Genomic DNA, 12,500 nt, shown 5'->3' on the forward strand with positions numbered 1-12,500 from the left:
TTTCCTAATACTTTGCTTTTCATAATTATTACTATTTTCATACAACTTTTATATAATACACCTCGTACGTTCATACATCGAGCGGCCATCTAATTTCATAATACTTTTTTCCGTTATTGTTAATATTTTCATAACACTTTTATATAATATACCTCGAACGGCTTCTACATAAAAAAAATTTCCATTCAATTTACACAATTCAACTTTTTCGACAAGTTCCTATATCCTGCCGACCAGACACCAAACTTAATACGGTTTTATAGACACTAGCGCCCTCTGCCGGCCAGTCACCGAACTTAACACTGTTTTATAGACACTAGCGCCCTCTGCCGGAGAGACGACAAACTAAACACCTTTTTATAGACACTAGCGCCCTCTGCCGGAGAGACGACAAACTAAACACCTTTTTATAGACACTAGCGCCCTCTGCCGGCCAGTCACCGAACTTAACACGGTTTAATAGACACTAGCGCCCTCTGCCGGCCAGAAGACAAACTAAACACCGTTTTATAGACACTAGCGCTCTCTGCCGGCCAGTCACCGAACTTAGCTAATTTCGTAATACTTTGCTTTTCATAATTATTACTATTTTCATACAACTTTTATATAATACACCTCGTACGTTCATACATCGAGCGACGATCTAATTTCATAATACTTTTTTTCTTTATCGTTAATATTTTCATAACACTTTTATGTCATACACCTCGGACGACTTCTACATACAAAACATCTCCATTCAACTTCACATATCATCTTTCTCGACAAGTTCCTATATCGAGCGGAATTAAATTTCATAATACTTGTTTTTCATTATTATTTCTATTTTCATACAACTTTTATATAATACACCTCGTACGTTCATACATCGAGCGGCCATCTAATTTCATAATACTTTTTTCCGTTATTGTTAATATTTTCATAACACTTTTATATAATATACCTCGAACGGCTTCTACATAAAAAAAATTTCCATTCAATTTACACAATTCAACTTTTTCGACAAGTTGCTATATCCTGCCGACCAGACACCAAACTTAATACGGTTTTATAGACACTAGCGCCCTCTGCCGGCCAGTCACCGAACTTAACACGGTTTAATAGACACTAGCGCCCTCTGCCGGCCAGTCACCGAACTTAACACGGTTTAATAGACACTAGCGCCCTCTGCCGGCCAGAAGACAAACCAAACACAGTTTTATAGACACTAGCGCCCTCTGCCGGCCAGACGACAAACTGAACACGGTTTTATAGACACTAGCGCCCTCTGCCGGAGAGACGACAAACTAAACACATTTTTATAGAGACTAGCGCCCTCTGCCGGCCAGAAGACAAACCAAACACAGTTTTATAGACACTAGCGCCCTCTGCCGGCCAGACGACAAACTGAACACGGTTTTATAGACACTAGCGCCCTCTGCCGGCCAGTCACCAAACTTAGGTAGTTTCGTAATACTTTGTTTTTCATAATTATTACTATTTTCATAAAACTTTTATATAATACACCTCGTACGTTCATACATCGAGCGGCCATCTAATTTCATAATACTTTTTTCCGTTATTGTTAATATTTTCATAACACTTTTATATAATATACCTCGAACGGCTTCTACATAAAAAAAATTTCCATTCATTTTACACAATTCAACTTTTTCGACAAGTTCCTATATCCTGCCGACCAGACACCAAATTTAACACGGTTTTATAGACACTAGCGCTCTCTGCCGGCCAGTCACCGAACTTAACACTGTTTTATAGACACTAGCGCCCTCTGCCGGCCAGTGACCGAACTTAACACGGTTTAATAGACACTAGCGCCCTCTGCCGGCCAGACGACAAACTGAACACGGTTTTATAGACACTAGCGCCCTCTGCCGGCCAGACGACAAACTAAACACCTTTTTATAGACACTAGCGCCCTCTGCCGGAGAGACGACAAACTAAACACCTTTTTATAGACACTAGCGCCCTTTGCCGGCCAGTCACCGAACTTAACACGGTTTAATAGACACTAGCGCCCTCTGCCGGCCAGAAGACAAACTAAACACCGTTTTATAGACACTAGCGCCCTCTGCCGGCCAGTCACCGAACTTAGCTAATTTCGTAATACTTTGCTTTTCATAATTATTACTATTTTCATACAACTTTTATATAATACACCTCGTACGTTCATACATCGAGCGGCGATCCAATTTCATAATACTTTTTTTCCTTATGGTTAATATTTTCATAACACTTTTATGTCATACACCTCGGACGACTTCTACATACAAAACATCTCCATTCAACTTCACAAATCATCTTTCTCGACAAGTTCCTATATCGAGCGAAATTTAATTTCATAATACTTGTTTTTCATTATTATTTCTATTTTCATACAACTTTTATATAATACACCTCGTACGTTCATACATCGAGCGGCGATCTAATTTCATAATACTTTTTTTCTTTATCGTTAATATTTTCATAACACTTTTATGTCATACACCTCGGACGACTTCTACATACAAAACATCTCCATTCAACTTCACAAATCATTTTTCTCGACAAGTTCTTATATCGAGCGGAATTAAATTTCATAATACTTGTTTTTCATTATTATTTCTATTTTCATACAACTTTTATATAATACACCTCGTACGTTCATACATCGAGCGGCCATCTAATTTCATAATACTTTTTTCCTTTATTGTTAATATTTTCATAACACTTTTATATAATATACCTCGAACGGCTTCTACATAAAAAAAATTTCCATTCAATTTACACAATTCAACTCTTTCGACAAGTTCCTATATCCTGCCGACCAGACACCAAACTTAATAGGGTTTTATAGACACTAGCGCCCTCTGCCGGCCAGTCACCGAACTTAACACTGTTTTATAGACACTAGCGCCCTCTGCCGGAGAGACGACAAACTGAACACGGTTTTATAGATACTAGCGCCCTCTGCCGGAGAGACGACAAACTAAACACCTTTTTATAGACACTAGCGCCCTCTGCCGGAGAGACGACAAACTGAACACGGTTTTATAGATACTAGCGCCCTCTGCCGGCCAGTTACCGAACTTAACACGGTTTAATAGACACTAGCGCCCTCTGCCGGCCAGTCACCGAACTTAACACGGTTTAATAGACACTAGCGCCCTCTGCCGGCCAGAAGACAAACCAAACACAGTTTTATAGACACTAGCGCCCTCTGCCGGCCAGACGACAAACTGAACACGGTTTTATAGACACTAGCGCCCTCTGCCGGAGAGACGACAAACTAAACACATTTTTATAGAGACTAGCGCCCTCTGCCGGCCAGAAGACAAACCAAACACAGTTTTATAGACACTAGCGCCCTCTGCCGGCCAGACGACAAACTGAACACGGTTTTATAGACACTAGCGCCCTCTGCCGGCCAGTCACCAAACTTAGGTAGTTTCGTAATACTTTGTTTTTCATAATTATTACTATTTTCATAAAACTTTTATATAATACACCTCGTACGTTCATACATCGAGCGGCCATCTAATTTCATAATACTTTTTTCCGTTATTGTTAATATTTTCATAACACTTTTATATAATATACCTCGAACGGCTTCTACATAAAAAAAATTTCCATTCATTTTACACAATTCAACTTTTTCGACAAGTTCCTATATCCTGCCGACCAGACACCAAATTTAACACGGTTTTATAGACACTAGCGCTCTCTGCCGGCCAGTCACCGAACTTAACACTGTTTTATAGACACTAGCGCCCTCTGCCGGCCAGTGACCGAACTTAACACGGTTTAATAGACACTAGCGCCCTCTGCCGGCCAGACGACAAACTGAACACGGTTTTATAGACACTAGCGCCCTCTGCCGGCCAGACGACAAACTAAACACCTTTTTATAGACACTAGCGCCCTCTGCCGGAGAGACGACAAACTAAACACCTTTTTATAGACACTAGCGCCCTCTGCCGGCCAGTCACCGAACTTAACACGGTTTAATAGACACTAGCGCCCTCTGCCGGCCAGAAGACAAACTAAACACCGTTTTATAGACACTAGCGCCCTCTGCCGGCCAGTCACCGAACTTAGCTAATTTCGTAATACTTTGCTTTTCATAATTATTACTATTTTCATACAACTTTTATATAATACACCTCGTACGTTCATACATCGAGCGGCGATCTAATTTCATAATACTTTTTTTCCTTATGGTTAATATTTTCATAACACTTTTATGTCATACACCTCGGACGACTTCTACATACAAAACATCTCCATTCAACTTCACAAATCATCTTTCTCGACAAGTTCCTATATCGAGCGAAATTTAATTTCATAATACTTGTTTTTCATTATTATTTCTATTTTCATACAACTTTTATATAATACACCTCGTACGTTCATACATCGAGCGGCGATCTAATTTCATAATACTTTTTTTCTTTATCGTTAATATTTTCATAACACTTTTATGTCATACACCTCGGACGACTTCTACATACAAAACATCTCCATTCAACTTCACAAATCATTTTTCTCGACAAGTTCTTATATCGAGCGGAATTAAATTTCATAATACTTGTTTTTCATTATTATTTCTATTTTCATACAACTTTTATATAATACACCTCGTACGTTCATACATCGAGCGGCCATCTAATTTCATAATACTTTTTTCCTTTATTGTTAATATTTTCATAACACTTTTATATAATATACCTCGAACGGCTTCTACATAAAAAAAATTTCCATTCAATTTACACAATTCAACTCTTTCGACAAGTTCCTATATCCTGCCGACCAGACACCAAACTTAATAGGGTTTTATAGACACTAGCGCCCTCTGCCGGCCAGTCACCGAACTTAACACTGTTTTATAGACACTAGCGCCCTCTGCCGGAGAGACGACAAACTGAACACGGTTTTATAGATACTAGCGCCCTCTGCCGGAGAGACGACAAACTAAACACCTTTTTATAGACACTAGCGCCCTCTGCCGGAGAGACGACAAACTGAACACGGTTTTATAGATACTAGCGCCCTCTGCCGGCCAGTTACCGAACTTAACACGGTTTAATAGACACTAGCGCCCTCTGCCGGCCAGTCACCGAACTTAACACGATTTAATAGACACTAGCGCCCTCTGCCGGCCAGAAGACAAACCAAACACAGTTTTATAGACACTAGCGCCCTCTGCCGGCCAGACGACAAACTGAACACGGTTTTATAGACACTAGCGCCCTCTGCCGGAGAGACGACAAACTAAACACATTTTTATAGAGACTAGCGCCCTCTGCCGGCCAGAAGACAAACCAAACACAGTTTTATAGACACTAGCGCCCTCTGCCGGCCAGACGACAAACTGAACACGGTTTTATAGACACTAGCGCCCTCTGCCGGCCAGTCACCAAACTTAGGTAGTTTCGTAATACTTTGTTTTTCATAATTATTACTATTTTCATAAAACTTTTATATAATACACCTCGTACGTTCATACATCGAGCGGCCATCTAATTTCATAATACTTTTTTCCGTTATTGTTAATATTTTCATAACACTTTTATATAATATACCTCGAACGGCTTCTACATAAAAAAAATTTCCATTCATTTTACACAATTCAACTTTTTCGACAAGTTCCTATATCCTGCCGACCAGACACCAAATTTAACACGGTTTTATAGACACTAGCGCTCTCTGCCGGCCAGTCACCGAACTTAACACTGTTTTATAGACACTAGCGCCCTCTGCCGGCCAGTGACCGAACTTAACACGGTTTAATAGACACTAGCGCCCTCTGCCGGCCAGACGACAAACTGAACACGGTTTTATAGACACTAGCGCCCTCTGCCGGCCAGACGACAAACTAAACACCTTTTTATAGACACTAGCGCCCTCTGCCGGAGAGACGACAAACTAAACACCTTTTTATAGACACTAGCGCCCTCTGCCGGCCAGTCACCGAACTTAACACGGTTTAATAGACACTAGCGCCCTCTGCCGGCCAGAAGACAAACTAAACACCGTTTTATAGACACTAGCGCCCTCTGCCGGCCAGTCACCGAACTTAGCTAATTTCGTAATACTTTGCTTTTCATAATTATTACTATTTTCATACAACTTTTATATAATACACCTCGTACGTTCATACATCGAGCGGCGATCTAATTTCATAATACTTTTTTTCCTTATGGTTAATATTTTCATAACACTTTTATGTCATACACCTCGGACGACTTCTACATACAAAACATCTCCATTCAACTTCACAAATCATCTTTCTCGACAAGTTCCTATATCGAGCGAAATTTAATTTCATAATACTTGTTTTTCATTATTATTTCTATTTTCATACAACTTTTATATAATACACCTCGTACGTTCATACATCGAGCGGCGATCTAATTTCATAATACTTTTTTTCTTTATCGTTAATATTTTCATAACACTTTTATGTCATACACCTCGGACGACTTCTACATACAAAACATCTCCATTCAACTTCACAAATCATTTTTCTCGACAAGTTCTTATATCGAGCGGAATTAAATTTCATAATACTTGTTTTTCATTATTATTTCTATTTTCATACAACTTTTATATAATACACCTCGTACGTTCATACATCGAGCGGCCATCTAATTTCATAATACTTTTTTCCTTTATTGTTAATATTTTCATAACACTTTTATATAATATACCTCGAACGGCTTCTACATAAAAAAAATTTCCATTCAATTTACACAATTCAACTCTTTCGACAAGTTCCTATATCCTGCCGACCAGACACCAAACTTAATAGGGTTTTATAGACACTAGCGCCCTCTGCCGGCCAGTCACCGAACTTAACACTGTTTTATAGACACTAGCGCCCTCTGCCGGAGAGACGACAAACTGAACACGGTTTTATAGATACTAGCGCCCTCTGCCGGAGAGACGACAAACTAAACACCTTTTTATAGACACTAGCGCCCTCTGCCGGAGAGACGACAAACTGAACACGGTTTTATAGATACTAGCGCCCTCTGCCGGCCAGTTACCGAACTTAACACGGTTTAATAGACACTAGCGCCCTCTGCCGGCCAGAAGACAAACCAAACACAGTTTTATAGACACTAGCGCCCTCTGCCGGAGAGACGACAAACTAAACACCTTTTTATAGACACTAGCGCCCTCTGCCGGCCAGTCACCGAACTTAACACGGTTTAATAGACACTAGCGCCCTCTGCCGGCCAGAAGACAAACTAAACACAGTTTTATAGACACTAGCGCCCTCTGCCGGAGAGACGACAAACTGAACACGGTTTTATAGATACTAGCGCCCTCTGCCGGCCAGTCACCAAACTTAGGTAATTTCGTAATACTTTGTTTTTCATAATTATTACTATTTTCATAAAACTTTTATATAATACACCTCGTACGTTCATACATCGAGCGGCCATCTAATTTCATAATACTTTTTTTCCTTATTGTTAATATTTTCATAACACTTTTATGTCATACACCTCGGACGGCTTTTAAATACAAAACATCTCCACTCAATTTTCACAAATCATCTTTCTCGACAAATTGCTATATCGAGCGGAATTTAATTTCATAATACTTGTTTTTCATTATTATTTCTATTTTCATACAACTTTTATATAATACACCTCGTACGTTCATACATCGAGCGGCGATCTAATTTCATAATACTTTTTTTCCTTATTGTTAATATTTTCATAACACTTTTATGTGATAGATACACCTCGGACGGCTTTTAAATACAAAACATCTCCACTCAATTTTCACAAATCATCTTTTTCGACAAATTGCTATATCGAGCGGAATTTAATTTCATAATACTTGTTTTTCATTATTATTTCTATTTTCATACAACTTTTATATAATACACCTCGTACGTTCATACATCGAGCGGCGATCTAAATTCATAATACTTTTTTTCCTTATTGTTAATATTTGCATAACACTTTTATGTCATACACCTCGGACGGCTTTTAAATACAAAACATCTCCACTCAATTTTCACAAATCATCTTTCTCGACAAATTGCTATATCGAGCGGAATTTAATTTCATAATACTTGTTTTTTATTATTATTTCTATTTTCATACAACTTTTATATAATACACCTCGTACGTTCATACATCGAGCGGCGATCTAATTTCATAATACTTTTTTTCCTTATTGTTAATATTTTCATAACACTTTTATGTGATAGATACACCTCGGACGGCTTTTAAATACAAAACATCTCCACTCAATTTTCACAAATCATCTTTTTCGACAAATTGCTATATCGAGCGGAATTTAATTTCATAATACTTGTTTTTCATTATTATTTCTATTTTCATACAACTTTTATATAATACACCTCGTACGTTCATACATCGAGCGGCGATCTAAATTCATAATACTTTTTTTCCTTATTGTTAATATTTGCATAACACTTTTATGTCATACACCTCGGACGGCTTTTAAATACAAAACATCTCCACTCAATTTTCACAAATCATCTTTCTCGACAAATTGCTATATCGAGCGGAATTTAATTTCATAATACTTGTTTTTTATTATTATTTCTATTTTCATACAACTTTTATATAATACACCTCGTACGTTCATACATCGAGCGGCGATCTAAATTCATAATACTTTTTTTCCTTATTGTTAATATTTGCATAACACTTTTATGTCATACACCTCGGACGGCTTTTAAATACAAAACATCTCCACTCAATTTTCACAAATCATCTTTCTCGACAAATTGCTATATCGAGCGGAATTTAATTTCATAATACTTGTTTTTCATTATTATTTCTATTTTCATACAACTTTTATATAATACACCTCGTACGTTCATACATCGAGCGGCGATCTAATTTCATAATACTTTTTTTCCTTATGGTTAATATTTTCATAACACTTTTATGTCATACACCTCGGACGACTTCTACATACAAAACATCTCCATTCAACTTCACAAATCATCTTTCTCGACAAGTTCCTATATCGAGCGGAATTTAATTTCATAATACTTGTTTTTTATTATTATTTCTATTTTCATACAACTTTTATATAATACACCTCGTACGTTCATACATCGAGCGGCCATCTAATTTCATAATACTTTTTTTCCTTATTGTTAATATTTTCATAACACTTTTATGTGATAGATACACCTCGGACGGCTTTTAAATACAAAACATCTCCACTCAATTTTCACAAATCATCTTTTTCGACAAATTGCTATATCGAGCGGAATTTAATTTCATAATACTTGTTTTTCATTATTATTACTATTTTCATAAAACTTTTATATAATACACCTCGTACGTTCATACATCGAGCGGCGATCTAATTTCATAATACTTTTTTTCCTTATGGTTAATATTTTCATAACACTTTTATGTCATACACCTCGGACGACTTCTACATACAAAACATCTCCATTCAACTTCACAAATCATCTTTCTCGACAAGTTCCTATATCGAGCGGAATTTAATTTCATAATACTTGTTTTTCATTATTATTTCTATTTTCATACAACTTTTATATAATACACCTCGTACGTTCATACATCGAGCGGCCATCTAATTTCATAATACTTTTTTTCCTTATTGTTAATATTTGCATAACACTTTTATGTCATACACCTCGGACGGCTTTTAAATACAAAACATCTCCACTCAATTTTCACAAATCATCTTTCTCGACAAATTGCTATATCGAGCGGAATTTAATTTCATAATACTTGTTTTTTATTATTATTTCTATTTTCATACAACTTTTATATAATACACCTCGTACGTTCATACATCGAGCGGCGATCTAAATTCATAATACTTTTTTTCCTTATGGTTAATATTTTCATAACATTTTTATGTCATACACCTCGGACGACTTCTACATACAAAACATCTCCATTCAACTTCACAAATCATCTTTCTCGACAAGTTCCTATATCGAGCGGAATTTAATTTCATAATACTTGTTTTTCATTATTATTTCTATTTTCATACAACTTTTATATAATACACCTCGTACGTTCATACATCGAGCGGCCATCTAATTTCATAATACTTTTTTTCCTTATTGTTAATATTTTCATAACACTTTTATGTGATAGATACACCTCGGACGGCTTCTAAATACAAAACATGTAATTTCATAATACTTCTTTTTAATATTCACAATACATCTTTTATATATTTTCACTATACATCTTTATTAATGTTAATGTAGAAGGCGTACCGTTGTACAGCGCACATATATGTGTGGTGTATCGAAGTTGACGTCTCGTTAAATTTTAATAAACTCGTTATAATTTACGTAAAGACGTTGTTTCGGTCATTCCACATCGGTGGATTATATAGTTTTCTGAAAGGGTCCCCGTTCTCCTCCAATATATTAACGTATATTGCTAGCGGTTCCCTTTTTAGATATTATATCAATTTATCCACAAATTAAATATCTATTGCGAGATCGCGAATTTAGCTAGCGTTCTATCGTGAGCGATTCATATGCGATCGTCTATGAAAAATATATATTATATTACACTTTTATATATATAATACACAATATTTGCGATAACTCTCATTATTCCGTGCGAGAATAAAAATTTCGTTCATTATTACCTAATGTATAAACCATGTCGCTTACAATCTAGCGAAGGGTAGAGATAATGTCGAAATTGTAGCCCGGTCGACGTAATCATCTAATTTTTCTCATTTCGATTAAATTTAGATAGATTTATAGTCGATTCGGTGAAATTTTATAAAATAAGAAAAAATATAAATAAAGCGTGGCGCTGAAAACTATATATTTTCAATAATAAGCGCAGCAAACACGCAAAAGAAAAAGTAAATAATAATGTGTTTATACACGAATATAGATGATTATTATATTATGTATAAATATAAAGTATATATGTAATATAAAAAACATCATCATAATTTATCCTCTTTTGGATATTGTTATTAAAACTTTTTCGATAATAGTTTTTTATTATAAAATATATATATATATATAATAATAATAATAATAATATATATTATATATATTATAAAACACAGTTCCCTGGTTGATCCTGCCAGTAGTCATATGCTTGTCTCAAAGATTAAGCCATGCATGTCTCAGTACAAGCCAAATTAAGGTGAAACCGCGAAAGGCTCATTAAATCAGTTATGGTTCCTTAGATCGTACCCACATTTACTTGGATAACTGTGGTAATTCTAGAGCTAATACATGCAAACAGAGTTCCGACCGGAGACGGAAGGAGCGCTTTTATTAGATCAAAACCAATCGGTGGCGGGCTTGCTCGTCATCGTACAATTTGGTGACTCTGAATAACTTTTCGCTGATCGCACGGTCTCGCACCGGCGACGCATCTTTCAAATGTCTGCCTTATCAACTGTCGATGGTAGGTTCTGCGCCTACCATGGTTGTAACGGGTAACGGGGAATCAGGGTTCGATTCCGGAGAGGGAGCCTGAGAAACGGCTACCACATCCAAGGAAGGCAGCAGGCGCGCAAATTACCCACTCCCGGCACGGGGAGGTAGTGACGAAAAATAACGATACGGGACTCATCCGAGGCCCCGTAATCGGAATGAGTACACTCTAAACCCTTTAACGAGGATCAATTGGAGGGCAAGTCTGGTGCCAGCAGCCGCGGTAATTCCAGCTCCAATAGCGTATATTAAAGTTGTTGCGGTTAAAAAGCTCGTAGTCGAATCTGTGTCCCACGCCGCTGGTTCATCGTACGCGGTGTTAACTGGCGTGTCGTGGGACGTCCTGCCGGTGGGCTTAGCTCGCAAGGGCGGCCCAACTCAATCCCGCCGCGGTGCTCTTGACTGAGTGTCGAGGTGGGCCGGCACGTTTACTTTGAACAAATTAGAGTGCTTAAAGCAGGCCAAAATTTTGCCTGAATACTGTGTGCATGGAATAATGGAATAGGACCTCGGTTCTATTTTGTTGGTTTTCGGAACCCCGAGGTAATGATTAATAGGAACGGATGGGGGCATTCGTATTGCGACGTTAGAGGTGAAATTCTTGGATCGTCGCAAGACGGACAGAAGCGAAAGCATTTGCCAAAAACGCTTTCATTGATCAAGAACGAAAGTTAGAGGTTCGAAGGCGATCAGATACCGCCCTAGTTCTAACCATAAACGATGCCAGCTAGCGATCCGCCGACGTTCCTCCGATGACTCGGCGGGCAGCTTCCGGGAAACCAAAGCTTTTGGGTTCCGGGGGAAGTATGGTTGCAAAGCTGAAACTTAAAGGAATTGACGGAAGGGCACCACCAGGAGTGGAGCCTGCGGCTTAATTTGACTCAACACGGGAAACCTCACCAGGCCCGGACACCGGAAGGATTGACAGATTGAGAGCTCTTTCTTGATTCGGTGGGTGGTGGTGCATGGCCGTTCTTAGTTGGTGGAGCGATTTGTCTGGTTAATTCCGATAACGAACGAGACTCTAGCCTGCTAACTAGGCGTATTTCGACATCCCAAA

The sequence above is a fragment of the Diorhabda carinulata genome, unplaced genomic scaffold, assembly GCF_026250575.1.
Source record: "Diorhabda carinulata isolate Delta unplaced genomic scaffold, icDioCari1.1 Dcau_16, whole genome shotgun sequence".
Taxonomy (NCBI): domain Eukaryota; kingdom Metazoa; phylum Arthropoda; class Insecta; order Coleoptera; family Chrysomelidae; genus Diorhabda; species Diorhabda carinulata.